General features: G+C 50.1%; 1 protein-coding gene and 2 non-coding genes across 4 annotated transcripts in view; 1 reads left to right on the top strand and 2 right to left on the bottom strand.

Annotated features, from left to right (window-relative positions):
- GPD2 (glycerol-3-phosphate dehydrogenase 2) overlaps window positions 1–8581 on the bottom strand; it is a 77468-nt gene extending 68887 nt beyond the window's left edge. For both annotated transcript variants that reach the window (XM_068166794.1, XM_068166796.1), the window contains exon 1: window positions 8516–8581. The gene's annotated coding sequence lies outside the window, so the exon portion shown is untranslated. The remainder of the gene's footprint in view (window positions 1–8515) is intronic.
- A 9309-nt stretch (window positions 8582–17890) lies between these two features.
- TRNAG-GCC (transfer RNA glycine (anticodon GCC)) lies at window positions 17891–17961 on the top strand. Its single transcript has one exon. It is a non-coding gene; the product is annotated as a tRNA-Gly (tRNA).
- Window positions 17962–18168: 207 nt separating this feature from the next.
- Window positions 18169–18240, bottom strand: TRNAA-CGC (transfer RNA alanine (anticodon CGC)). The gene has a single exon. It is a non-coding gene; the product is annotated as a tRNA-Ala (tRNA).
- Between the last annotated feature and the right edge of the window lie 9648 nt (window positions 18241–27888).

Raw genomic sequence — 27888 nt, 5'->3', positions numbered from 1 at the left:
CCTCCAGTAGTTCCTTGTCCTTCTTGAGTTTCTTGTAGGACTACTTAGAAGACAATGGCTATGATGGCTGCTCAGGAAAGCAGGAGAGCAGGCCACCAGCAGGATTCTTACTCTGGGGAACTTGAGGACTTCAAGTCATATGATTCTGGTTGACACTGGCAACACAGGAAGTGGCCAAATCAGAACACAAAGGTGGGGGTGCTCAGAAAGTAACCCTTTTAGCACCTCCCTCAGCAACACCACCCACCAGCTCTCTCCTGTGCTTGCTACAAGACTGAAGTGGTTAACACCACCTTTTTAGGGTGCCACAGAATCCCAGCATGGTGAGTTTGGAAGGGATGTCAGGAGATCATCCACTCCAACCCCTCCTACTAAATCAGGGGCACCCACAGCAGCTTGCCCAGCATGACAATGTCCAGATGGGTTTGGAAGCTCTCCACAGAAGGAGACTCCATAACCCCCCTGGGCAGTCTGCTCCAGGGCTCCAGCACCCTCACACCAAACAACTTTCTCCTCATCTTCAGATGGAACCTCCTGGCTTCCAGTTTGTGCCCCTTGTCCTGTCAATGGGCACCACTGAAAAGTGTTTAGACCTCATCCTCTCAATCCTCAACCATCATATATTGCTGAGCATTGAGGATATCCCCTCTGGGGCTACTCTTCTCCAGCCTCCACAGCCCCAGGTCTCTCAGCCTTTCCTCTTCAAAGTGATGCTGCAGTACCCTCAGCATCTTTGAATTCTCCACTGGACCTTCTCCAGCAGTTCCCTGTCTCTCTTGACATGGGCAGCCCGGAACTACAGATGTGGCTTCACTACAGCAGAGTAGAGGTGGAGGAGAACCTCCCTTAACCTGCATTAAGCATCTTAAACCGAAGTGATTAAAGTTTAAACCAACCCAAACTGAAGACCCTTCACCTGCAGCACTCCTAGCAGCTACCAAGCAACTCTCTCCTCTGATGGCACAGGTCTCATCTCTGCCCTACTTGTTACCTAACCAGCAACAACAACAATCAAAGGAATAAAGTAGCACACTTTGAAGGGCAGCCATAGCTTATCTACCCACCAGCACAAGCCTGGGCCACTGACTCATGCACTTGTGACTTCTCCATTAATTATTATCAGCCACAGCTATAACAAAGCAACAGAGCAAGGATGAATTCCAGTGGGTACAAAACACAGAATGGAATCACAGAATGGTTTGTGTTGGAAGGGACCTCAAAGATCATCTAGTTCCAATTCCCCTGCCATGGGCAGGGACACCTTCCACTAGGTCAAGTTGCTCAAGGCCTCATCCAGCCTCACCTTGAGCACCTCCAGGGAGGGAACATCCACAACCTCCCTGGGCAACCAGTTCCAGGGTCTCACCACCCTCACTGTGAAGAATTTCTTCCTATTCTCCAGTCTAAATCTGCCCTCCTCAAGCTTAAACATGGCTGATATCTTGGGAGAGTCCACCCTCCAGGTGCTCTCCTAAAGCCTCCCAATGTTATTTTGGGTTCTTAAACACAAGTTTTGGCACTTTAATTCATCACAGAATCAGAGAATGGCTTAGGTTGAAAGGGACCTTAGACATAGAATCATAGAATTATAGAATCAACAAGGTTGGAAAAGACCTCAAAGATCATCAAGTCCAACCTGTCACCCAACACCTCACAGCTACCAAACCATGGCACCAAGTACCCTCTTGAACACCTCCAAGGATGGTGACTCCACCACCTCCCTGGGCAGCACATTCCAATGGCTAACAACTCTCTCTGTGAAAAACCTTCCCCTCACCTCAAGCCTAAACCTCCCCTGGCACAGCTTGAGACTGTGTCCTCTTCTTCTCGTGCTGGTTGCCTGGGAGAAGAGCCCAACCCCCTCCTGGCTACAACCTCCCTTCAGGGAGTTGTAGACAGCAATAAGGTCTCTTCTGAGCCTCCTCTTCTCCAGGCTAAACAATCCCAGATCCTTCAGCCTCTCCTCACAGGGCTTGTGCCCTGCCATGGGCAGGGACACCTCTCAACTTGACTTGGTTGCTCAATGCCCTATCCAACCTGGCCTTGAACACCTCCAAGGAGGGGGCATACAAAAGCTCTCTGGGCAACCCATTCCAGAGTCTCACCACCCTCATACTGAAGAACTTCTTGGCAAGATCCAGTCTAAACCTACTCTCCCTCAGCTTAAAACCATTCCCAATTGGGTAATTACTGAAGAACTTCCTCACCAATTACCCAAGAACTTCCTCACCAAGCAAGCACATAAACAGAACCCACAGACAGCTAATGGACTTCACCACAGCTTTGTAAGTTCCTGTAGTCAGAACTTCAGACCCAAAATCCCCACTGGCCACCCTGCTCTAACCATGGAAGAGAGCAGTAGCTTATCATTTGAGGAAGCTCCATTCCACACTGCAGTGCAGACAAGGAGCTTGGCTATCCTGCCCCAAAGCAGCCATGGTGTTTGTCATGCACACCAAGAGGTGGGCTACCCTCCCTGCTTCTCATGGTGCCCACTACTTCAAACCACTTCCTTTGCTTTCTGTACTCAGCTATCAAGAACTTCCCAGCCTGCAGCAGATGACAACCCAGCTGCTTTGAGCTGTATCCCAGAAGGAACAAACTTGTTTGGGTCCTCTCTCCAGTCTTTCTGTTTTCACAGATTCACAGACTGCATCAGACTGGAAGGGACCCTCAAAGGCCATCTTGTCCAACCCTCCAGCAGTCAGCAGGGACACCTCCAACTGGAGCAGGCTGCCCAGGGCCACATCCAAGGCTGAGGGATGGGCACTCAACCACATCTCTGTGCAACCTCACTACTTCTTTTTCTGCTGCTTCATTATCCTCCCACCAAGAAAGCTGCCTCAGAAAGTTGCTGAGAGGAAAAGCTTGATTTCTAGATGCTTCTTGGGACTTCAGCTAGGTCACCATCCTGCAAGGGAAGCAGAGGTCGGCTGAGCCCCAGGGGATGCTTAGCGATGGCTGCAGTCCCAAGCACTGCACTTAAGAACTAACCAAAGAAGAAACCCTGAGGTCATGAGCATGTTGAGCTTTCCCAGCATCAGCAGATACTCACCAAGGTTTATGGGAAAAGCCTTTCAATTCCCTCCTGCCCTACTGAAAGACAACTTCAAAACCAGCCATCCAAGGGCTAGGAAACCTACTCTCCAGCCTCACTACATGTAGGCAAGGAAGATTTCCATCCTTTCCTGGCCCAGTGCCAACATTACCTTTAGCTTAAACAGTTCAAAAAAGCATTCTTGCTTTCTAAGGATTAACAGCAGCCATGGAACCCACCACACACACACACCCCCCAAATCTGCACACACTGAAAAGTAAGCATTTTAAGTGAGGGTGCCTCCTTCCCCTCACCCAGATCATTGATAAAGATATTAAAGAGAACTGGGGGACACCACTTGTGACTGGCTACCAGCTGAAAGATATGTTCTAGCCAGCTGCACTCAGTCTAGATCTGTTCTGATGTCCTTCACTCCCCTCACTCAGATCATGGAGAAAGATATTAAAGAGAACTGGTTCCAGCACTGAGCCCTGGGGGACACCACTTGTGACTGGCTACCAGCTGAAAGATATGTTCTAGCTAGTTGCACTCCATCTAGATTTGTTCTGGTGTCCTTCACTCCCCTCATCTAGATCATGGAGAAAGATATTAAAGAGAACTGGTCACAGCACTGAGCTCTGGGGGACACCACTTGTGACTGGCTACCAGCTGAAAGATATGTTCTAGCTAGTTGCACTCAGTCTAGATCTGTTCTGATGTCTCTCACTCCCCTCACTCAGATCATGGAGAAAGATATTAAAGAGAACTGGTCCCAGCACTGAGCCCTGGGGGACACCACTTGTGACTGGCTACCAGCTGCAAGATACATTCTAGCTAGTTGCACTCAGTCTAGATCTGTTTCTGTTCTGATGTCCTTCATTCCCCTCATCTTTGATGCAGACATTGGATCAGTCACCAGCCCAGCAGAACACTGTGGCTGAACTACATCCATGGCTTGCTTTCCCCCTCAAGTCAAATACTCAAGGAGGAAGGATTAGAAGAGGTGGTTGGAGTACTGCAGGGGCAGACCTAGGGCCTGCATACACAAACCTGCTCAAATGAACTGCAAAGGTGGTGATTCCTGAGGCGTATCCAGGAAGTGGCCTGGTTTTATAGACTGGAATTAAGATTGAGAGCTGATAGAACCTGCAAACCCAGCCCCAGGGGAGGGAGTGTCCACAATGCAACTGCCAAATCAGAATCAGCACTCGGGTACAGAATCACGGATGAAAAGGCACAGCCCAAGACTTTGTCCCCAGCCACGGGGAAGTACTAACCTGGACTCCACAGGCAGCACCAGGACATGACTCAGGGTGAGTTCATCCAGCATTTAGAAGCCCCTTTTGAGATGGAGCTACAGGTTCCCAGGGGAGCCTGGCTCACAGGCAGACATTTAGGGATATAAAGTCACGGAATCACAGAATTGTTTGGGATGGAAAAGACTTTTAAGACTGATTCCAACCATTCTCTAACTCTATTAAGTCTAGTGTGCTAAACCATGGCCCTCAGCACATCTCTGCCTCTTTGAAACACCTCCAGGGACAAAGATTCAGCCACCTCTCTGGGCACCCTGTTCCAATGTTTGAGAATCCTTTCCAGGAAGAAGTTTCTCCTCATTCCCAACCTAAACTTCCCCTGGTGCAACTCAAAGCCATTTCCTCTCCTCCTATCACTTCTTCCTTGAGAGAGGAGACCAACCCCCATCTGGCTTCAACCTCTTTTCAGGTAGTTGTAGAAAGCAATTAGGTCTTCCCTCAGCCTCCTTTTCTCCAGGCTAGACAACCCCAGGTCCCTCAGCTGCTCCTCACCAGCCTTGTTCTCTGGACCCCTCACCAGCTTCCTTGCTCTTCTCTGGCTCTGCTCCAGTCCCTCAATTTCCTTCTTGGAGTGAGTGGCCCAAAACTGAACCCAGTACTCAAGGTGTGGCCTCACCAGTGCTGAGTACAGGGGGGGATGTTTCTAAAAGCAACCCCATGATACCACAGAACTGATTGCAAAGGGCTCCAGCACCCTCACAGCAAAGAAGGTCTTTGTCATGATGAGGTGGAACTTCCTGTGTTCCAGTTTAGTGTCTATTGCCCCTTGTCCCATCACAGGACGCCACTGAAAATAGACTGTCCTCACCTGTCCTCACAGTGGAGGTGTTCCAGCCCTCAGATCACCTTTGAGGCCTCCTCTGACCCCACTCTAACAGCTCCATGTCCTTCTTGTGATAATTAATTGACTCCTGAGAATCAGAAGAACTCTGCAAGTCCTGTTGCCAGCCTGCAAACAAGCACTGTGATAAAAGTAAAACTGTTGCCTAACAGAGCTGCTTGGAAACAAAAGCCCTGTTTTGAAACCATCAAGATACTTCCATGTGAAAGTTGAGAGCAGCAACTGCAAGCTGCCTGTGGAAAAAGCACAATATTTGCTAAAGCTTAGGAGAAGACAAGGCAGGTGGCAAAAAGGGGGCCTGAGCTCTTACTGGGGCAACTGGTCTCTATTAACAGCCTTTGAACCCACCACAACTACCCAGCTTCCATTAATGACAGCTCACCAGGCCACCAGAGAAAATCCTGCTTGATGTGATACCCAAAACTGCCCTCCAAACTTAAGCCTAAATCAAATGGGCTAACATTAAAATAACAACAGTCTGCTTATTCCTGCTGAGGAATGAGCAAAGACTGGATTTTCCCTCATGTATCAACCCTTAAAGGTCCTCAACTATCAGAGGGAGTCTTTATGAGCTGATCTTCACCTACTGCTCATCACTGAGCAGTTTACACAGGTTCATAGACTGCAGCTTGTTGAAAGAGACCTTTGAAGGGCATCTCAGCCAACCCACTGTGGTCAGCAGGGACATCTCCAACTAGATCAGGCTGTCCAGGGTGACATCAAATCTGACCTTGATTGTCTCCAGGGACAGGGCCTCCAGCACATCTCTGGGCAACAGTTCCAGTGTTTCACCACTCTCATTGTGAAGAACTCCCTCTTAATGTCCAGTATAAATCTACCCTGCCCCAGTTTCAAACCACTGCCCCTCATCCTACCACCACAGGCTCTTCTAAACAGTTCCTCCCCAGCCTTCTTGTAGGTCCTCTTCAGATACTGAAATGTAGTCAAAAGGTCTCCCTAGAGCCTTCTCTTCCCCAGCTGAACAGCCCCAATTCTTTCAGCCCATCTTCAAAGGAGAAGTGCTGCAGCCCTCTGATCACCTTTGTGGCCCTCAGTTCTGAGGAACCATACCCACAAACAAATGAGGAAAAACCAGGTCTGATTAGCATCACTTCAGAATACACCACACTCCTAATAGCTGAGTCTCCAAGCTTGCTTCTCATCCATGGTCAAAAGACTGTCCTCAGAAAGGGACCTGAGAGCCTTCAGGCCAACGTAGAGTATAATTACACTTGAGGGAAACTCTCAGGCAGGGTAAGTTTCTAGGTGGAAAGCAGTTACAGTTCAAAGGGAGCTCAGTGCACAAGCAGACTGCAGACAGAGAATGAAAGTGAGACTACACTAAGCAGTCTCATGACTCAGGGAAGTCTCAGCTATGTCCTCGTAACAGTGAGCCACAGGAAGACAACTGCAAGAGTCTGTACTGCTAACATATCCAAGCCTCCGTGGTGCTCCAAACCTTCAACAGTCTTTGCCTCTGCAGCTGTCCTGAGGGTAGCTGGAACCTGACTGTGCCCAGCGAGGCTGGAGAGGTGCTCCTGCTCCTACTGCCTTCAGAAAGCTCAGCACCACTGCAGCAGGCATAGCTCGCTTGTGTGAGGACCTCCAACAGCTCTAATGAGACACAAGGAAGGGCAGCAAGGAGAAGAAAAGTGCAGCTGCTCTAGAGTGGAGAAGGGAGAGCCCTTTCTTCCAGCAACAGATGGAAAGGAGCTCACTTTCATTGTGATTTCACTATGAGTTGCACACAAGAGTCCTACTGGACTACTGGGGCCCTGAGCAGCCTGATCCAGTCAGAGGGGTCACTGCTGACTGCAGGGAGGTTGGACAAGATGACCTTTGAGGGTCCCTTCCAACCCGCTGCAACCTGTGAACCCGTAAAGAGTCAGTTCGGCAGATAGTAACTCTGCTTTGAACTCAAGGTCTCCATACACACAATTCACACTTTTTCCTGCAGCCATGGGCTGACAAACCTCTGCTGAAGGGGCTGCTTAGAAGAGAGAAGCACTCGATAAAGTTTAGGACTTACTGGTTACACCCAGATGCTCTCACCCAGAAATCATCCCATAAAGATCATAGAATCAAACAGGCTGGAAAAGACCTCAGAGATCATCAAGTCCAACCTAATACCTAACACCTCCTGACAACTAAACCGTGGCTCCAAGTGCCACATCCAATCCTTTTTTGAACACCTCCAGGGACGGGGACTCCACCACCTCCCTGTTCGGTGCAGGTGAGAAGGAACCACTTTCATTCTCCAGAGCTCAGCACAACTACAGCTAGGCTAGTCATTGCCTAAAGCATCATTTTTTATTCAATAATAGAAGGTGCTTAGTAATAGGAGAATCCTTTAATAGCAGGAGATGTTGGTGAAGGGTTTAGAGAACAAGTATTACAAGGAACGGCTGAAGCACCCATAGTTGTTCAGCCTGGAGAAGGGGAGGCTGAGAGGAGACTTCATTGCTCTCTACAAATCCCTGAAGGAAGGTTGGAGTGAGTTGGGGTTGGGCTTTTCCCCTAGGATCAGGTGATAAAACAAGATTAAATGGCCTGAAATTGTGCCAGGGGAGGTTTAGGTTGGAGATGAGGAACAATTTCTCTGCTGCAAGAGTGGTCAGGCATTGGACCAGGCTGGCCAGGGAGGTGGTGGAGTCACCATCCCTGGAGGTGTTAAAGAAACCTGTGGCCATGGCACTTCAGGACATGGTTTAATGGCCATGGTGGTGCTGGGCTGATGGTTGGACTCCACGATCTTAAAGGTCTTTTCCAACCCAAACAATTCTATGGTTCTGTAATGAGAGATGCTTTAATAACAGATGCCTTCCCAGCTCTGAGAAAGAAAAGCCACTTAAGGAGTTCTGCATCCCCCCCTTGCCATACACAGCTGTACCCACGTTCAAACACCTCTCCATAAGCAGAGCCACCAGTTGATGCGGACACTCAGCACGCAGCGACAACACCCGCACCAACGGGACAGCTGCCCAGGGCTTCACGCCGCCGCCACAACCCAGCCGTATGCCCCATTTCCCGGCCCTTCTTCCTAGCCAAAAGCCGAATCGAAGCGGCGGGGAGCGGCTGGCAGCCGCAGCGGGGTGAGCTCTCCCCGCACTCTGCAGAAGGGCAGACCCGGCTCGGCGGCAGCGCCGGTGCGGTCGCTGCCGGTTGCCGGCGCAGGAGCCGCGGCTGCCGCACACCGCACCGCTCCCTGCTCCCGCTGCCGGATCCCCCGCTGCCGGCTCCCTCGCAGCCACCCCCGAGGCGGGCACCGCCATTAACCCCCCCTCCAGCACCCCCCAAACCCAACCCCCCAGCCCCACTCACAGGAGCAGCCCGGGCCCGCTCTGCTCCGCTTGCCGGCCGGCGGCTGAAGCCGGGGGGGGGCGGGGGGGGGGGGTGGGTTGGTAGCGGCCGGCTGCCTCCGCGCCTCCTCCTCCGCCCGCGGCACGCCTCCAGCAGCCGGCCCTCCCCTGCCCGCTCCGCCTTCACCTCCCCGCCCTGCCCTGGGCGGCAGGCCGCGGCTGGGCCTCACGGCAGGCCGGTGCTGCTGGCGGAGGGCGGAGCGTGCTAGGCCGCGGCCTGCTCCCGCTTCCCGCCCCGGCCTGCCGGCAGGGGCGGCGCGGCGCGCCCCGACCCCTCCTCCCCGTCGGGCTGCGGGAGGCGGCGGGGACCTTCCCCGGCTGCACAGCCCGCGGCGGGCAGCTTGTGTGGGCGCTGCGGCTTATTATTTGTGTTGTTCGCCCTTACTGCTGAACTAGGAAGTGGTGTTTAGGTGATTGATCACCACCTTCATTCCTAAGGCGTGGTGGTGCTTCGCCTTTGGGGCACAAAGGGGTTTTCCTTACAAACAAACAGGGAACAGTTCTTCCCCATGAGGGTGGTGAGGCACTGGAACGTGGTGGAAGCCTCGGCACTGGAACGTGGTGGAAGCCTCCTCCCTGGAGGATTTTAAGGCCAGGCTGGATGTGGCTCTCAGCAACTTGATCTAGTGTGAAGTGTCCCTGCCCGTGGCAGGGGGGTTGGAACTGCCTGATCTTTGAGGTCCATTCCAACTCTAACAAGTCTATGATTCTAAGATATTCATTATATTAATATGAAGCAATGCACATTCTGTCAATGCCTGTTCTATAATGCAAGGTACAACACCCATTCTAGAATACAAATGCCCATCCAATCAGTGCCCATCCAATCGGTGCCCATCCATCGACTGCAGATCCTTCCCTGTTTGCCTAGGGGGTCAAAAAAGCATGGTGGAGAGAAAGAAGTCTTAATAAATCTCATTCTGTACTGGAGTCATTCACAATCTGGATTATTCTGCCCTAATATCAGGTGATAGAACAAGAGGAAATGGCCTGAAAATGTGCCAGGGGAGGCTTAGGTTCCATATGAAGAACAATTTCTTTGCTGCAAGGCATTGGAAGAGGCTGCCCGAGAAGGTGGAGAAGTCACCATCCTTGAAGGAAACGTGGACATGGCACTCTGGGTCCTGGTTTAATGGCCATCGTGGTGTTGGGTTGATGGTTGGATTCGGTAATCTTACAAGTCTTTTCCAACTCGATTCTGTGATTCTGTGCTGGTGCAAACCATGAGGTGATCTTGTGACTCAGGAGCTCATATGCCCGTCACAAGCCTATCTGCCTGATGCAGTTGCTGTCACACACAGAGGACCTTGCACACCCCATGCACTGCCCTGTCTGTGGCTTATGCCAGGCGTTCAGGATCAGCTGTGTGTCTAACCCTGCTTCTTGGCTGCCTCCCAGAAAGTGCTTTTATTGCTGTTCCTCCACGCTCACTGCTTACTCAACATGGTTTACAGGCAGCATGAGACATGATTTCTATCAGGCACTGAAAAATAACCTGCTGCAGCTGTGAGGAAGGGGGCACTTCTCCTTCCCATGGCATCCTTCAGCCACGCTCCAGTCCCTCCTCAGCTAAATGTCAGCAACAGGTCCCATCTGAGGAGGCTGTAGGAACCTAATCCCTCCCTCTTGGGTCAGCTATAACCAGAGGAGCTAAATTGGAAACTGCAATAATAATGTATGGCTCGCAGCTCTCTGGGTGGTATTTCGAGTTGGTAAACAACTGCAAGGTTGGGTTTCAGAAGTTTTGCAAAGTAAGTGATATTCAGGCCACCAATGCTGGAAGCAGTTTTTATCCCAGACACACGAGGAGCTCTTAAACAGGAAGAAGAGCTTGAGTGGCAGCTGGAATCAGCACAATACCTAGATACTCAGGCCCAGAATCCAGGGGACTATCTCAGCTGAACAGAAAGAACAACAAAAAAACCTCACACCCCAAAAGTGGATAAATTGGGGTGGGGGGTGGGGTATGGTTTGGGTTGGGTTTTTTTGAGAGAGTGTGAGAAGCTGAGAAGGAGGTTAAGATTAAAAAAGGATTTGCATGCAATTTGTGGTGAATAATTTCCACCATGAGCCAATACAGGCACAAGCTCAATATGTGAATGCTTACCCCATATACATGCACTAACATGGCACTGAGTGTTGCTGTTTCATCTCTTGACAAACACCCAAAGCATCCTGAGAAATGTGAGAGGTGGGAAAAGGCCCTGTCCTCCCAGCCCGCAGGCTTGTTGTCTAAGCCAGATGTGGCTGCCCTGTCAGTATCAATGTAGGGTAATTTTTGATTGATTCAAAACAGGGCACGAGTGCAGAATGCACCAGCATCCGGTTTCCAAGTGAACATAAACTGCACCCCAGCGCTTCTGCGCTTCAGAAACTCTTCACAAACGAGCAGAATCTGAGAGGGGGTAGAAAATGAGGGTGCTGGGCTGCTCTTAGAATAGAATATAGAACAGAATAAACAAGGTTGGAAGAGATCTTCAAGATCATCGTGTCCAACCCATCAACCAATCCAACCCACCTAAACAACTAACCCATGGCACAAGCACCCCATCAAGTCTCCTCCTGAATACCTCCAATGATGGTGACTCCACCACCTCCCTAGGCAACCCATTCCATAGTGCAATCACTCTTTCTGTATAGAACTTCTTCCTAACATCCAACCTGAACCTCCCCTGGTGCAGCCTGAGACTGTGTCCTCTTGTTCTAGTATTGGCTGCCTGGGAGAAGAGACCAACACCCACCTGTCTACAACCTCCCTTCAGGTAGTTGTAGAGAGCAAGAAGGTCACTCCTGAGCCTCCTCCTCTCCAGGCTAAGCAACCCCAGCTCCCTCAGTCTCTCCTCATAGGGCTTGTGTTCCAAGCCCCTCACCAATTTCGTTGCCCTTCTCTGGACTTGCTCCAGCAGGTCAACCTCCTTCCTAAACTGAGGGGCCCAGAACTGGACACAGTACTGGAGGTGCAGCCTAACCAGTGCAGTGTACAGGGGCAGAATGACCTCTCTGCTCCTGCTGGCCACACTGTTCTTGTTGCAGGCCAGGATGCCATTGGCCCTCTTGGCTGCCTGGGCACACTGCAGGCTCGAGTGAAAAGTTTCCTAAAGATGACGTTTACCTCACCACTTCCCCTTCCAGGAGAGGTTCCCCCCCACATTCACATAGGAGGGATGGGCTCCTTCCTCCCTTCATTAGGCTTCTTTTCAAACCACAGCTGTCTTTTCATCTTAGTTCCTTGTCAGCTGTATTTTTGTCTTAGTTAAAGATTGGTTCTTAGCTTTTGAAGAGCGAAAGATTTTTATTGTTTTATGAAGTAGAGCAAAAAAACCCAAATGAAGTGCCTTCAAGTATCACAAACTGTGTATTCTGCACATCAGCCACAACAACCCCATGCAGTGCTACAGGCTGGGGTCAGAGTGGCTGGAGAGCAGCCAGGCAGAGAGGGACCTGGGGGTGCTGGTTGATGGTAGGCTGAACATGAGCCTGCAGTGTGCCCAGGTGGCCAAGAAGGCCAATGGCATCCTGGCCTGCATCAGGAACAGTGTGGCCAGCAGGAGCAGGGAGGTCATTCTGCCCCTGTACACTGCACTGGTTAGGCCACACCTCGAGTACTGTGTCCAGTTCTGGGCCCCTCAGTTTAGGAAGGAGGTTGACTTGCTGGAGCGAGTCCAGAGAAGGGCAACAAAGTTGGTGAGGGGCCCATGGCAGGGCACAAGCCCTATGAGGAGAGGCTGAGGGAGCTGAGGCTGCTTAGCCTGGAGAAGAGGAGACTCAGGGGTGACCTTATTGCTCTCTACAACTCCCTGAAGGGGGGTTGTAGACAGGCAGAGGTTGGTCTCTTCTCCCAGGCAGCCAGCACCAGAACAAGAGGACACAGTCTCAGCTGTGCCAGGGGAAGTTCAGGCTGGAGGTCAGGAGGAAGTTTTACACAAAGAGAGTGATTGCCCACTGGAATGGGCTGCCCAGGGAGGTGGTGGAGTCGCCATCACTGGAGGTGTTCAGGGTGCTTGGTTGCATGGGTTAGTTGATTAGGTGGTGTTGGATGATAGGTTGGACGCGATGATCTTGAAGGTCTCTTCCAACCTGGTCTATTCTATTCTATTCTATTCTATTCTATTCTATTCTATTCTATTCTATTCTATTCTATTCTATTCTATTCCCCATCCCTCTGGAATTCTGGTTTTTATTTAATGTCTGGGTGAAAATATTCCCTCCCAAGTCTCCGTGCATGTGGCTTGGTCCCTGGGACACCTGCCAAGATCGGGGTTTTTCACTGCCCCAAACCCATGTGCTCAGCAGGTGTAAATTGTGTTCCGGGAGGGTTCACCTTTTGTCCTTAACCCCAGAGGCAGTTTCTCTTCATTAGCAAGGGAAGATGGAGGAAAAGATTGTCATTGTTTCCTGACTGCCCACCAGAGTTCTGTATCACCAGGAGAAAATCTGCTCAGGCACTCGCAAATATGCTTGCTTCTAATCTATCTTCAGCAAACAGCTTTGTGAGGGGCAAAGGGTGATGATCATCAGAGAAGAGTTGAAACAAAGCAACAGAAACAGTAGCAGTGTTTATCTGTGGAGGGTTTTTTTTCCTCAGCCAGGATTCATAGAATCATAGAATGGTTTGGGTTGAAAGGGATCTCAAAGATTATCTAGTTCCAAACCCCTTGCCCATGGGCAAGGACACTTCCCACTAGCCCAGGTTGCTCAAGGCCTCATCCAGCCTGGCCTTGAGCACCTCCAGGGAGGGAGCATCCACAGCCTCCCTGGGCAACCTGTTCTCACCACCCTCACTGTGAAGAATTTCTTTCTAATCTCTAGTCTAAATATCCCCTTTGCCATCTCAAACCCACTATCCTTCATCGTAGCACTACATACCCTTGTCAAAAGTCCCTCCCCAGCTCTCTTGTAGCCCCCTTCAGGTATTGGAAGGCTGCTTGCTCTAAGATCTCCCTGGAGCCTTCTCCAAGCTGAAGAGCCTCAGCTCTCTAAGCCTGTCCCCATAGGTGAGGTTGCTCCAGTCTTCTGATTGTCTTCAAGGCCTCCTCTGGGCTTGCTCCAGCAGTTCCATGGTCTTCTTATGCTGGTGGTCCCAGAACTGGATGCAGTAGTCTAGGTAGAGTCTCAGCAGAGAAGAGTGGAGGGGCAGAATCACCTCCCTCATCCTGCTGGTCACACTGCTTTTGATGGAGCCCAGGACACTGATGCTTTCTGGGCTGCCAGTGCAAGAGCTGGCCCATGTTGAGTTTTTCATCACCTGATGGCCCTAAGCCCAAGGGAGGTCCTCCTGGAAAATGGATGTGCTTGGTCATGGCTGCGATGAAACATTTAAAGCATGCCCATCTCTGGCTGCTGGTGTCAGGTGTCACTGGGAAGTAAAACTGTGTGGCTTGGTGTCTGACGCTGCTTACCAACTGCACCAGGCTGGGCTGTGTTTGTTTTCCCTCTAGGCTGCAACATTTACAAGCATCCACTGCTTTAAAAACTGCAGCTTTGAAAGTAGAAGGCCCCAGTTTAGAGCAGTCTTCCAGGCTACAGGAGAGCTGGGGAAGGCTTTTGACAAGGGCTTAAAGTGACAGGACAAGGGGCAATGGCATTGAGCTGGAGGTGGAGAGATTCAGACTGGAGATTAGGAAGAAATTCTTTCCAGTGAGGGTGGTGAGACACTGGAACAGGTTGCCCAGAGAGGTTCTGAATGACTCATCTCTGGAGGTGTCCAAGGCCAGGTTGGACGAGCAACCTGGTCTAGTGGAAGGTGCCACTGCCCATGGCATGGGGTTTGGAACTAGATGATCTATAAGGTCCCTTCCAACCCAACTCATTCAATGAATTTGCCTCTCCCTGCATGGACAGCTTAGCTATGGGAGAGATGGGCATAAGCCATGTGGAGCATCCCTGTTAATCTGGAGCAAAGAGCCAAGTTAAGTCTGACAGAACATGAATTCCATCAGCAGAGAGGGAGAAAAGATAAATAAGATCTTTTAGAGAGCAAGACAGCTTGGACTATCCAAGTGTATTTATTTGCTGTTGTTGAAAGAGATTTCTTGTGGCACAAAGTATAAAACAAATCAATCAATCATCTAAATTTATTTTCTCTTCATGTGTGCCAGAGAGAGATTCCATAGGGAAAAGGTTGTCTGGAATTTGTGCTAGATTACTTTTTGTTTTGGTCTCAGTGACAGATCAGTGTATATGGAATCACAGAATCATTTTGGTTGGAAGAGACCTTTAAGACCATGGAGTCCAACCATTAACCCAGCACTGCCAGGTCACCACTGAACCAGGGCCCTCAGCACCACCTCTAAAAGGCCTTGAAAACCCTCCAGGGATGGGGACTTCACCACTGGGCTGGGCTTTGACAGCACTTTCAGAGAAGAAATTGTTCCTCATGTCCAACCTAAAGCTCCCCTGGTGCAACTTGAGGCTGCTTCCTCTTGTCCCATCTCCAGTCTAAATCTCCCCTCTTCCAACTCAAACCCACTCTCATTGCACTCCAAGCCCTTGTCAGAAATCCCTCCCCAGCTCTCCTGTATCCACTTCCTGGTACTGGAAGGCTGTTTGCTCTAAGGCCTCCCTGGAGCCTTCTCCAGGCTGAAGAGCGCTCAGCTCTCTAAGCCTGTCCCCATAGGAGAGGTTCTTCAGCCCTCTGATCATGGCCTCTTCTGGACCTGCTCCAGCAGTTCCATGGCCTTCTTGTGTGGGGGGCACCAGAACTGGATGCGGTGCTCCTGGTGGGGCCTCACCAGAGCAGAGCAGAGCAGTAGGGGAGAATTGCCTGTGTCATCCTGCTGGTCGCACTGATTTTGATGCAGCTTGGGACATGGCTGCTTTCTGGCCTGCAAGTGACCATTGCCAGCTTATGCTGAGTTTTGACCATTCCAGCCACTGAATGGTAGGGGTTGGAATGAGCTTCTGGAAACCATCCAGTCCAACCCCCCTGACAAAGCAGGATCACCTAGGGCAGGGAATACAGCCAGATGGGTCTTGAAAGACTCCAGAGAAGGAGACTCCAAAGCTCCATCCCGGAGCTTCCTTCCCTAGAATTTCAGATTCTGCCTTTTCATCTGCAGAAATCCTTTTCCCTGCAGATTTAAATAATTAATTGGGACGTGCCTGGTGGGTCTTGAGCTAAACTTCAGGGAGGCAGCCGGATATGTGTGACCAAGTGACCTTTTGCTGTCCTGCTCGTCCCTGCGCTCTCACTGTGCTCAGAGGGACGCTGTCAAAATTGCTAGTCCTTAAAACTTTAACCTGCCCTGACAAGTTGTTCTACATTATCAGTCGTCCCTAAGAGATTGCCAACGATTGTTTTGTTTTGTTTGGTCGCAGGCAGCCTTTGCTGAAGGCTCCACAGTGCCTCTTCATTTGTCCTTTTGGGTAGGTGGATATTTTTAAATGCCCAGCTTATTCCGTGACCTGTTAAAATGAAGTTGATGTGCGTGTGGCTCCACTCAGGAGAGCTCACCAAGGATGGCACACATTTCCTGTGCTCTGGAAGCAGAGGCAGAAGCCTTTGCTGAAGAGGCTTTTAGGAGCCATCTTGAAAGGCCTGCAGTTACCAGCAGGATGAGGGAGGTGATTTAGAATAGAATTAGAGTAGAGTAGAATAGAATGGAATGGAATGGAATGGAATAGAATAGAATAGAATAGAATAGAATAGAATAGAATAGAATAGAATAGAATAGAATAGAATAGAATAGAATAGAATAGAATAGAATAGAATAGAATAGAATAGAATAGAATAGAATAGAATAGCATGGAATAGAATAGCATGGAATAGAATAGAATAGCATGGAATAGAATAGAATAGCATGGAATAGAATAGGACAGAACAGCATAGAATAGAATAGAATAGAATAGAATAGAATAGAATAGAATAGAATAGAATAGAATAGAATAGAATAGAATAGAATAGAATAGAATAGAATTAACCAGGTTGGAAAAGACCTTTGAGATCATCGAGTCCAACCTATCACCCAGCACCACCTAATCAACTAAACCATGGCACCAAGTACCCCATCCAGTCTCTTCCTAAACACCTCCAGTGATTCTGCTCTGGCAAGACCTCGCCTGGAGTGCTGTGTCCAGTTCTGGTGGCCCCCACACAAGAGGGACATGAACCTGCTGTAGTGGGTCTTGAGGAGGCTGTAGAGATGATCAGAGGACTGGAGAACTTCACCTATGAGGATAGGCTGAGAGAGTTTGGGCTATTCAGCCCGAAGAAGAGAAGGGAGACCTCAGAGCAGCCTTCCAGGATTTGAAGAAGGGAACAGGAGGTCTGGGGAAGGGACTTGTTACAAGGGCTTGTAGTGAGAGGAGGAGGAGGAGTGGCTTAGAGCTGGAAGAGAGGAGATTTAGCCTGGAGATTAGGGAGAGAATCTTTCCAGTGAAGGTGGTGGGACACTGGGACAGGGTGCCCAGGGAGGTTCTGAATGCCTCATCTCTGGAGGTGCTGAAGGCCAGACTGGAAGGGGCCTTGAGCAACCTGAGATAGTGGAAGGTGTCCCTGTCCATGGCAAGGGGGGTTGAAACAAGATGATTTTGAAGGTCCCTTCCAACCTAAACCATTCTAATCAATCTATGAATTTCAACCAGTCCTGAAGTTCTGGGCCATCATTTTCTAATAGGATAGGTCTCAATTCTCCCTGTACATTCAGCATTCATCATTCTCCTACACAGCCAATTATGAGTCTGTGCCATGCAGCTTCGAAAAGGCTTTCTAGAGCATGCTCCAGAGCAACATCTGAGCTCCAGGGAGGCACATGAATCGTCAAACTCCTGATTTACAGATTTCTGCAGTACCTCAGCCAACCCTCACAGATGTTCTGAACAGATGTCTGATAGAATAGAATAGAATTAAGCAGGTTGGAAAAGACCCCAGGGATCATCAAGTCCAACCGATCACCCAACACCATCTCATCAACTAAACCATGGCACCAAGTGCCTCATCCACTCTCTTCCTAAACACCTCCAGTGATGGTGACTCCACCACCTCCCTGGGCAGCACATTCCAATGACCAATCTCTCTTGCTGGGAAGAACTTCTTCCTAACCTCCAGCCTAAACCTCCCCTGGTGCGGCTTGAGACCGTGTCCTCTTGTTCTGTTGGTGGTTGCCTGGGAGAAGAGACCAACCCCCGCCTGGCTCAAAACTGATCAATGACAAGTGCACGAACAGGCTTCGTTTGTACTCTGGGAACGAGAGGTGCTTGCTAGGAGTGTAAAGTGTGGTGAAATACTCATGAGTACAGTACGCGGACATGAGACTAACAAACAGAGCAGTGAGCCGACCCCAGTCATTCTCGTGCGCGATGTTGGAGGGCTGCAGCACCAAAGAACTCTACAGAGCGCGCATTGGTGGTTCAGTGGTAGAATTCTCGCCTGCCACGCGGGAGGCCCGGGTTCGATTCCCGGCCAATGCAGTTCGCTTTTTAATTATCTTCCGACGTAGGCCCACAGTGCTTATTCCTCGCTTTTCTTTTTCTCGAGGGCGATAAACCCGGCTAAGTAACGATGTACTGGGAGAAATGCTCTGTGTGGTCCACTTCTTGAAATCTGCGGCCTCGCAGGAAAAAAGGGAAGAGAAACGACACAAAAAAAAAAAAGCGCGAAGGGAAAATGAAAGCCTCTGGAGATGCCGGGGATTGAACCCGGGACCTCACACATGCGAAGCGCGCGCTCTACCACTGAGCTACATCCCCGGCTGTAGGGGCCTTCCCGCCCGCCTGTATCAGAGGGCGGGAAGGGGACGGCTACCTCCCTCCCGCTGTTTGTCTCTTTCATTCATCGCGCCCCGCAGCCCCCTTAGGGCCCCGCCGCGCTCCTTCCCTAAGGAGAGGTGGAGCCCGGCGCTGTGCAGGGGCGGGGATTGACAGTGGAAAGCTTGCTTTTAATGTCGTAGCGTCATAGAATGGTTTGGGGTGCAAGGGAGCTTTCAAATCCAGCCCCGCTGCAGTCAGCAGGGACATCGGCAACCGAAGGAGTTTGCACCGAGTCCTGTCTTTCTTACACACTCCCACTAAGCACTGAAAGGCCACCAGAAGGTCTCCCTGCAGCCTTCTCTTCTCCAGGCTGAACAAGCGCAGCTCCCTCAGCCTGGCCTCACAGCAGGGGGCTTCCAGCCCTCTGACCACTGTTGTGGACTCCTCTGGACCCGCACCAGGTGGTGCAACACCTTCTCGTGCTGAGGGTTCCAGAGCTGGACACATCATTGCAGAGGGGCAAAATCCCCTCCTTGCATCTGTGCCAGGAACATATACCCCCTCCCTGGAGGTGCTCAAGGGCAGGTTGGACAGAGCTTTGAGCATCCTGGGCTAGTGAAAGGTGGCAGGGGGTTTGAAACTAGGTGATCTTCAATGTCCCTTCCAGCCCAGCCCATTCCATTCCAATAGTGTTCCTCTTTGGGACCCCCCAGCACACACAGCAAGGAGGAGAAAGACCAAGGACCTGCCCAAAACAGTGTCTTAGAGTCATAAAATCACAGTGGCTTGGGTTAGAAGGGACACTAAAGGTCTCTAGTTCCAGACCCCTGCCAGGAACAGAGACAACAGCTAGACCAGATTGCTCTAACCCCATCCAACCTGGCCTTCAATACCTCCAGGGTTGGGACATCCACAAATTCTCTGGGCAACCTGTGTAAGTGTCTCACCTCCATCAGTACCATAGAATCATAGACTGGTTTGGGTGGGAAGGGACTTTCAAAGCTCATCTAGTCCACCCTCCTGAAGTCAGCAGGGGCATCTGCAACTAGAGCAGGTTGCTCAGAGCCCCAAACAACCTGACCTGCAATGGTTCCAGGGATGGGGCTTCTACCACCTCTCTGGGCAGTCTTCAGGATGTTTTTTTTAATCTCAGATTTCCCTAAACTATAAATTTCAAAGCAAGAGATCACTTATGATGTGAAACACTTCTCCTGGGATATTTATCCTATGTAAACATGGACTTGGAAGGTTTAGAATCCTGATACTAAGAAAAACTCAGCAGGTTCTTGCAGGGGCATATTCCTCTGAAAAGCAGTGACTTCCATTAGCTTTAGTGGGAACAACCTGGTCCCACTCTGTTCAAGCTTGTTTCCAGAATCTCCACAGGTGCTGTTGTCCCCTCCATATGCATCTGTACTATAGCATGCAACCACAGAATCATTTTGGTTGGCAGAAACGTTCAAACCTGAGTCCAACAAATAACCCAGCACTGCCAGGTCACCACTAAACCATGTCCTCAGCACCACATCTCCATGGCTTTGAAATACCTCCAGGGGTGGTGACTCCACCACTGCCTTGGGCAGCCTGGTCCAGGCCTTGACAACCCTTCTGGGGAAGAAATTGTTCCTCAGATCCAACCTAAACCTCTCCTGGTGCAAGTTGAGGCCATTTCTATCATGCTTTTAAACTCTGAGAAGCCACCACAAGCAGTCATACTGTCTTCATGGAGACAGTGGAGAGAAAGACCCTTTGCCACCAAGCATGGTCCTCACAGCTTGCCCCATTTTGGCACCATAACCTCAGCAACTCACATTTGCCCCTCCTGCCAGGCAACAGCATTGAACAGCTTGACTTTGTTCACAGCAGATTTAAGCAGCAGTTTCCTGGGAGGTCCAGAATCTGATTTTCCTAATGAACACACCACAGACTATTTGATGTTCAGGCAAAGCCCAGAAGTGGCAGAGCCTCCTGACAAGGCTGAGCCAAGGGTGCAGGGCAGGTTAATACCAACCTCTGCAATAAAAACACCGAGCAATTGAAAACCTTCTCTTCGGGTTTTTCTCCTTCTGTTTACCTTTCTGTAGGCTTCAGAATAGCAGAAAATGAATCTCAGCTGTGATGGACAGTCAGACCAATTGTGAAGCCTCCCATCTGGGAGGTGGATCAAGGTAGGGCAAGTTGGAGCTGCTGAGAAGAGCGGCTACAGATCCAGACATATCAGCAAGTATTTCATTCCCGTTATGGTGGAACAAACATGAGAGTTTATGTGCTGCCTACACTGAAGTGAAACAACACTTCTGTTGCAGCTGGGTCTACATGTCCTGCAGACCATCACCTCCCAAATACAGAATAAATTGAATTCTTCAGGACAGACTCAACATGCAGATGTATGGGAGAAAAATAGCTGTGTATATACTGAGCTGTGAAGTGAAACAACCCCACAGAGTGCTATGAATTGGCTTGATAGTATCATAGTATCATTCAGGGTTGGAAGGGACCACAGGGACACACCACACTAGATCAGGCTGCCCAGATCCTCATCCAGCCTGGGCTTAGACACCTCCAGGGATAGGGCCTCGACCACCTCCCTGGACAACCCATTCCAGGGCTTCACCACTCTCATGGTGAAGAACTTCCTCCTCACATCTAGCCTGAATCTCCCCACCTCCAGCTTCATTCCATTCCCCCTAGTCCTATCACTACCTGAGATCCTGACAAGTCCTTCCCCAGCCTTCCTGTAGACCCCCTTCAGATACTGGAAGGCCACAATGAGGTCACCTCGGAGCCTTCTCTTCTGCAGACTGAACAGCCCCAACTCCTTCAGTCTGTCCTCATAGGAGAGGTGATCCAGCCCTCTGATCATCCTCATGGCCCTTCTCTGGACACCTTCCAGCACCTCCACATCCCTCTTGTAATAGGGGCTCCAGAACTGGAGGCAGTACTCCAGGTGGGGTCTCACCAGAGCTGAGTAGAGGGGGAGGATCACCTCCATCGACCTGCTGGCCACACTTCTCCTGATGCAGCCCAGGATCTGATTGGCTTTGCGGGCTGCAAGTGCACACTGAGAGCTCATCTTGAGCTTTTTGTCCCCCAGCACCCCCAAGTCTCTCTCCTCAGGGCTGCTTTCCAGCCAGTCCCTGCCCAGCCTGTATTTGTGCCTGGGATTGCCTCGACCCAGATTCAGGACCCTGCATGGTAAGACCAAAACTACCAGAACCTCAGGAAGCAGAATCATAGAATCATTTTGGTTGGAAAAGAACCTCAAGATCAAGTCCAACCATTAACCCAGCACTGCCAGGTTGCCACTAAACCATATCCTCAGCACTGCATCTACACCGCTTTGAAACCCCTCCAAGGATGGAGACTCCACCACTGCCCTGGACAGCCTGTTCCAGGGTTTGACAACCCTTTTGGGGAAGAAATTGTTCCTCATGTCCAACCTAAATCTCCTCTGGTGTAACTTGAGACTGTTTCCTCTGCTCCTATCACTTGTTTCTTGGAGAAGAAATCAGTTCCCACCTGGATCCAAGCTTCTTTCAGGGAGCTGTAGAGCCAGACAGATTCCCATCAAATGCTTTTTCTCCACGCTGAACACTCCCTCAGCTGCTCCTCACCAGCCCTGTTCTGCAGACCCTTCACCAGCTTCATTGCTCTTCTCTGGACACACTCCAGCCCCTCAATAACCTTCTTGGAGTGAGGGGCACGAAACTGAACTCAGTACTCAAGGCGGGGCCTCACCAGTGCTAAGGATTTGAACCTTGTTGGTTCTGTAGCAGGGGTGCAACTTCCAGCACCGCCACACTCGCATCTCGGGGTGCTCAGACTGTCACCCACAGCGCTGGTCCTGCCCAGATGTCTGGAGGCAGCTCCTGGTTCCAGGAAACACTTTGTCATCTTGGGCCGAGCAGTTTGTAATGCTGCTGGCGGCCTCGGCACAAGCTCCACATTCAGCCTTTCTCCACAGCTCTCCAGAGGACAACATTCACCTCTTTGTGTTAGGGTTTCTGTGCTGACATCAGGGAAAAACAATGTCACTCTTCTCTGGCAGCTCCTCCACATTCCTCCCTGGGATTAACTCCTTCCTGGTACCTTGCAAACCTTACGCCTTCCTTGTCCCTTGCAAACCTCCTGCTCCTTGGCAGTGAGGCTGCTCAAGGTTTTGCATTGTTTCATGGATTTTTGTTAGATAGCCCTAGATTTGCTCTGTTGTCCACCACAGCTTCACTCTGAGCTGGTGGGCTTGCATAGCCCAGCCTGAAAAGAGTTCAGCTTCAAAGTTACCCAGCACAGGGCCTGCGTCAGAATGATGACAATGAAATTCCAAAGCGACCAAGAGGAATTTCCTTCTGATCCAGTTTCCTATCACAGAATCATAGAAATGCTTGGGCTGGAAAAGACCTCTAAGATCGAATCCAACCATCAACCTAAGATCACCATGGCCATTAAACCACGTCCCAAAGTACCACGTTCCACCCTGGCACTTGCTCCCAGGATTAAATGGTTGCACTCAAAATTCCTCCTTAGAATAAATTCTCCTTCACTGGGTTAGAAGATCCAAGTGCAGCAACATAAACCAAACACATGAGGGTTAGGCTGCTCAGGGAGGTGGTGGAGTCACCCAGCTCTGGAGGTGTTCAAGTAATGTATGGCCATGGCACTTTGGGACATGATTTAATGGCCATGATGGTGTTGGGTGGATGGTTGGACTCAGTGATCTTGGAGGTCTTTTCCAACTCAAGCAATTCCTTGATTCCAGATCAATTTTTAACGTTTTGATGGAGGCTGAAGTGTTGGCCTCTTCTGCCAAGTAATAGGACAAGACACAATGGCCTCAAGTTGCACCAGGGGAGATTTCAGTTGGATAGTAGGAAAAATTTCTTTGCTGCAAGAGTAGTCAGGCATTGGAACAGGCTGCAGGTGGTGGTTGAGTCACCATCCCTGAAAGGTGTTCAAAAGATGAGATGTGGCACTTTGGGACACAGTCCAATAGTCATGGAGGTGTTAGGTAAAGGATTTGATGCTCCTAGAGGTCTTTTCTGACTTTCCCTATGGAGATTTTATGATTTAGACTTGATTTAGCATTTCTGTCCTCCTTCATGTGGCATTCTTCCTGGAAACCAGGAAAATCACAGTGTGACAAATTTCAGACATTATGAGACAGACACCAACTCCTTATTTGTGTCAGCTACAGGTTTCCCAGGGAGGTCATAGATGCTCCCTCGCTGCAGGTTTTCAAAGACAGGGTGGGTGAGGCCTCTAGGCAAGCTGGTCTAGCTGGCTGAACATGAGCCAGCAGTGTGCCCAGTTGGCCATGAAGGCCAATGGCATCCTGGCTTGCATCAGAAATAGTGTGGCCAGCAGGAGCAGGGAGGTCATTCTGCCCTGTACTCTGCACTGGTTAGGCTACCCCTTGAGTCCTGTGTCCAGTGCTGGGCCCCTCAATTTAAGAACATTGGGCATTTAAGGACATTGAGACACTTGAATGTGTCCAGAGAAAGGCAACAAGGCTGGTGAGAGGTCTTGAGCACAAGCCCTAAGAGGAGAGGCTGAGGGAGCTGGGGTTGCTTAGCCTGGAGAAGAGGAGGCTCAGGGTAGACCTTCTTGCTGTCTACAGCTACCTGAAGGGAGGTTGTAGCCAGGTGAGAGTTGGTCTCTTCTCCCAGACAACCAGCCTGGGAACAAGAGGACACAGTCTCTAGTGTGCCAGGGAAGATTTAGGCTTGAGGTGAAGAGAAAGTTCTTCCCAGAGAGAGTTGTTGGCCATTGGAATGTGCTGCCCAGGGAGGTGATGTCACCATCCCTGGAGGTGTTCAAGAGGGGACTGGATGTGGCACTTGGTGCCGTGGTTTAGTAGTCATGAGGTGTTGGGTGACAGGTTGGACTTGATGATCTCCGAGGTCTTTTCCAACCTTATTGATTCTGTGATTCTATGATTCTAGTGTGAGGTATCCCTGCCCATGGCAGGGGGCTTGGAACTGGATGATCTTTAAGGTCCCTTCCAACCCAAACCATTCTGTGATTCAAATAATAAAGTTATTAGAAAAGAACCCCAAGGACAGGGCAAAATTAAACAGCTCCAAACCTTGCTTATGTTACAGTTACTGACTAACTTTCACCTGCTGCCACTCCTCTGGGAATTACAGCACGGAGAATGGGATGTGGAGGTGCTGGAACGTGTCCAGAGAAGGGCCACGAGGATGATCAGAGGGCTGGAGCACCTCTCCTATGAGGACAGACTGAAGGAGTTGGGGCTGTTCAGTCTGCAGAAGAGAAGGCTCCGAGGTGACCTAATTGTCGCCTTCCAGTATCTGAAGGGGGCCTACAGGAAGGCAGGGGAAGGACTTCTCAGGATCTCAGGTAGTGATAGGACTAGGGGGAATGGAATGAAGCTGGAGGTGGGGAGATTCAGGCTGGATGTGAGGAGGAGGTTCTTCACCATGAGAGTGGTGAAACCCTGGAATGGGTTGTCCAGGGAGGTGGTCGAGGCCCCGTCCCTGGGGGTGTTTAAGAGCAGGCTGGATGAGGCTCTGTCCAGCCTGATCTAGTGTGGGGTGTCCCTGCCCATGGCAGGGGGGTTGGAACTAGATGATCCTTGTGGTCCCTTCCAACCCTGAATGAAACTATGAAACTATGAAACTATGACCTTCAGGAGGTTGTGCACATCTCAGACCACACTTGGATGAAGTTCCAATCTTCAGCCCTCCAAATATAAACCTTCTTTTTTTTTCCACTCCTGCATTGTTGCATCTTCACTGTTAATTGAATTAGCTCCCTCCTAAGTGGTGAGGTGGAGGAATGAAGTCTCCCATTAGCCATGCATGGCTCTAAGGGTTTGGTGAGAACATCACAAGAACATCCCCAAAACACAGGTTGCAAAGCAGCCTCTTGTGAAGAATTATGAAACTCCGAGCTAAAAAAGGAGATAAAAAGGCAGAAAAGAGGATTAAGGTCCTGAAGTGGGGGATTCATTTGAGTTGCAGACAGATAAGTAAATTATGGCCCTGCAGAAGTTACCTGCCTGGCAAATTAATTACAGAGCATTACCATGGCTCTCTCAGCCCAGTGCAGCCTCAGGAAGAAGGTGGGAGTCTGCAGAACTTCATAAAAGGAGCCTCTCTGTGGCTTTATGAGAGAGGGAAATTAACATATTGGGATTCCAGGCAAAGAGGAGCATTTCTGTGGAGCTCAGACAGAGCCTGGCGTCATCACACAGGATGGTACACCCCAGCACCCAGACAGTGGAATGCTCCCACCTTCTTCACAGGCTTTTCATGGACAGACCCACCCAGGAAACTGAGGTAAAAACTGATTCTGCCTGAGCTGGGGAACCAACAATATCAAGCAGAAGCTGAACTGGGGGCCAACAATCACTGGGCAAAAGCTGAGCTGGGGGCCAACAATCACCAGGCATGAGTCAAACTAGGGGCCAACACCAAGTCTCAATCAAAAGAGCACTTTACATTTGTTCAGAGAACACCTGATTAAATTACTCCACTAGATATTTTACCCCAACAGAATTGTCCACCTACATTTGGGGCTAACCTCCACCTGATGGCCCCTGCCCAGCAGAGAAAGGGGGATCCAGTTAAAGAGGGAAAGCCCCACAGGTTGAAATGAAACAGGTTGCAGGAAGAAGCCAAACTAACCCAAATATGAAGTTGCACTCAGCACAGCAAATGCAAGGTGGTTACCCCAGCATGGAAGGAAGTCCTCAGGAGAAGGAAAATGAGCGTGGTCAAAATCAGTGTGGTCAGGAAGAACCAAAACAAAGCCAGGAGTCCAATCAGGAGGAACCTTCCCCCTTTATGCTCAGTGTGGTGTTTATGGGATGGGGATGCTCCTGGAGCCAGCTTGAGCCAGCTGCCCAGGATGACTCCAACCTGCAGCCCATGGCTGGCCTGGGATTCTGTTCCAGAAATCCCAGGACAATAATACACACAACACACCCCCACCCCCACCACCTTCCCTCCTCCCTTAGTTTGCTTGTTAAGTGTCATAATTTTAAAGAGTAGCTCTCACAGAATCACAGAATGCTAGGGGTTGGAAGGCACTTCTGGAGATTCTCAAGTCCAACCCTCCTGCCAAAGCAGGATCACCTAGAACAGGTCACACAAGAATGCATCCAGGTGGATTTGGAATGTCTCCAGAGAAGGAGACTCCACAAGCTCTCTGAGCAGTTATTATCAGCTCTCTCCTGGAACAAAATGCTCTTCATTGTTCCTGAAAAAGTTTTGGAAGCAGATCCACTCTGCTGGAAACACATCACCTTCTTGTGACAGACATCATCGTCCCACGTGCTCCCCTGCCAGCCTGAACCACAATCCCACCACAAATAATAACTAAGAACTTTGCTGACTGCATGAAACGACAGAACAGGAAGGTGAGGCTCATACTCATCATCCCAAATCAAACAGAACTCTTACTTCACCTCACTGGGGTGCATGAGTGTGGCCAGCAGGTCAAGCAAGGTTCTCCTGCCCCCCTACTCATAGTATCATACTATCATAGTATCAGTCAAGGTTGGAAGGGACCACAAGGATCATCTAGTTCCAACCCCCTGCCATGGGCAGGCACACCCCACACTAGATCAGGCTGGCCAGAGTCCCATCCAACCTGGGCTTAAACACCTCCAGGGATGGGGCCTCAACCACCTCCCTGCACAACCCATTCCAGGGGTCTCCAAGAGGGCTGGGGAGGGACTTTTGAGGGTGTCAGGGAGGGATAGGACTGGGGTGAAAACTAGAAATGGGGAGATTGAGATTGGATGTTAGGAAGAAGTTGTTCCCTATGAGGGTGGTGAGAGCCTGGCACAGGTTGCCCAGGGAGGTGGTGGAAGCCTCATGCCTGGAGGTGTTTGCAGCCAGGCTGGATGTGGCTGTGAGCAAGCTGCTGTAGTGTGAGGTGTCCCTGGCCATGGCAGGGAGGGTTGGAACTGGCTGATCCTTGAGGTGCCTTCTAACCCTATCAATTCTGTGATTCTATGGAATTCTTGTTGTTGTTGTTGCTTCAGTTTTAATCTAGAATTTTCACATTGAAGAAGCAGATCCTGATCAGTTAAAACTGAAAAAAAAAACCTCCAAACATTTTCCTCTGTTCTGTGACACTTTGGGTCATTTTATCTGCTCTTCATCACATCAGTGCTTATTAATGACTGTGTTTTTTAATGTTGCAAGGCAAACTTTGTTCTTCATTATGTGCCATCATTTGCCTTTTTCTCCATGATAGTCTCATTTCCTTTCTGATGAGCAAATACTTGGTGTACCATGGGCTGTATGGAAGGGCCAAATGTGTGCTAATGGCCAGCAAGACCTCGCTGAGAGCAAAGGGGTGTTTCAGGGAGGACAAGTGGGGTGAAAGCCTTGATGCTCTTCACACTAAGTCATTCTTCCCAGAAAGAGTAATTGGCCACTGGAATGTGCTGTCCAGGGAGGTGGTGGAGACCCCATCCCTGGAGGTGTTCAAAAAAGGGCTGGACATGACACTTGAAGGCATGGTTTAGTTGTCAGGAGGTGTTAGGTAATAGGTTGGACTTGATGATCTCAGGTCTTTTCCAACCTGCTTGATTCTCTTCTATGATTCTATTGAGGGATGGAAAATATGGGTCCCTCCAATGTGATTGTTGAGTTTTTGCCTTCTGTGGTGATCCCT

This window comes from Melanerpes formicivorus, unplaced genomic scaffold, assembly GCF_026170545.1.
Source record: "Melanerpes formicivorus ecotype bairdi unplaced genomic scaffold, bMelFor1.0.p_v2 SCAF_106, whole genome shotgun sequence".
Lineage (NCBI taxonomy): Eukaryota > Metazoa > Chordata > Aves > Piciformes > Picidae > Melanerpes > Melanerpes formicivorus.
The sequence above is the reverse complement of the archived record's forward strand: the minus strand, read 5'-3'. Positions and strand labels throughout refer to the sequence as shown.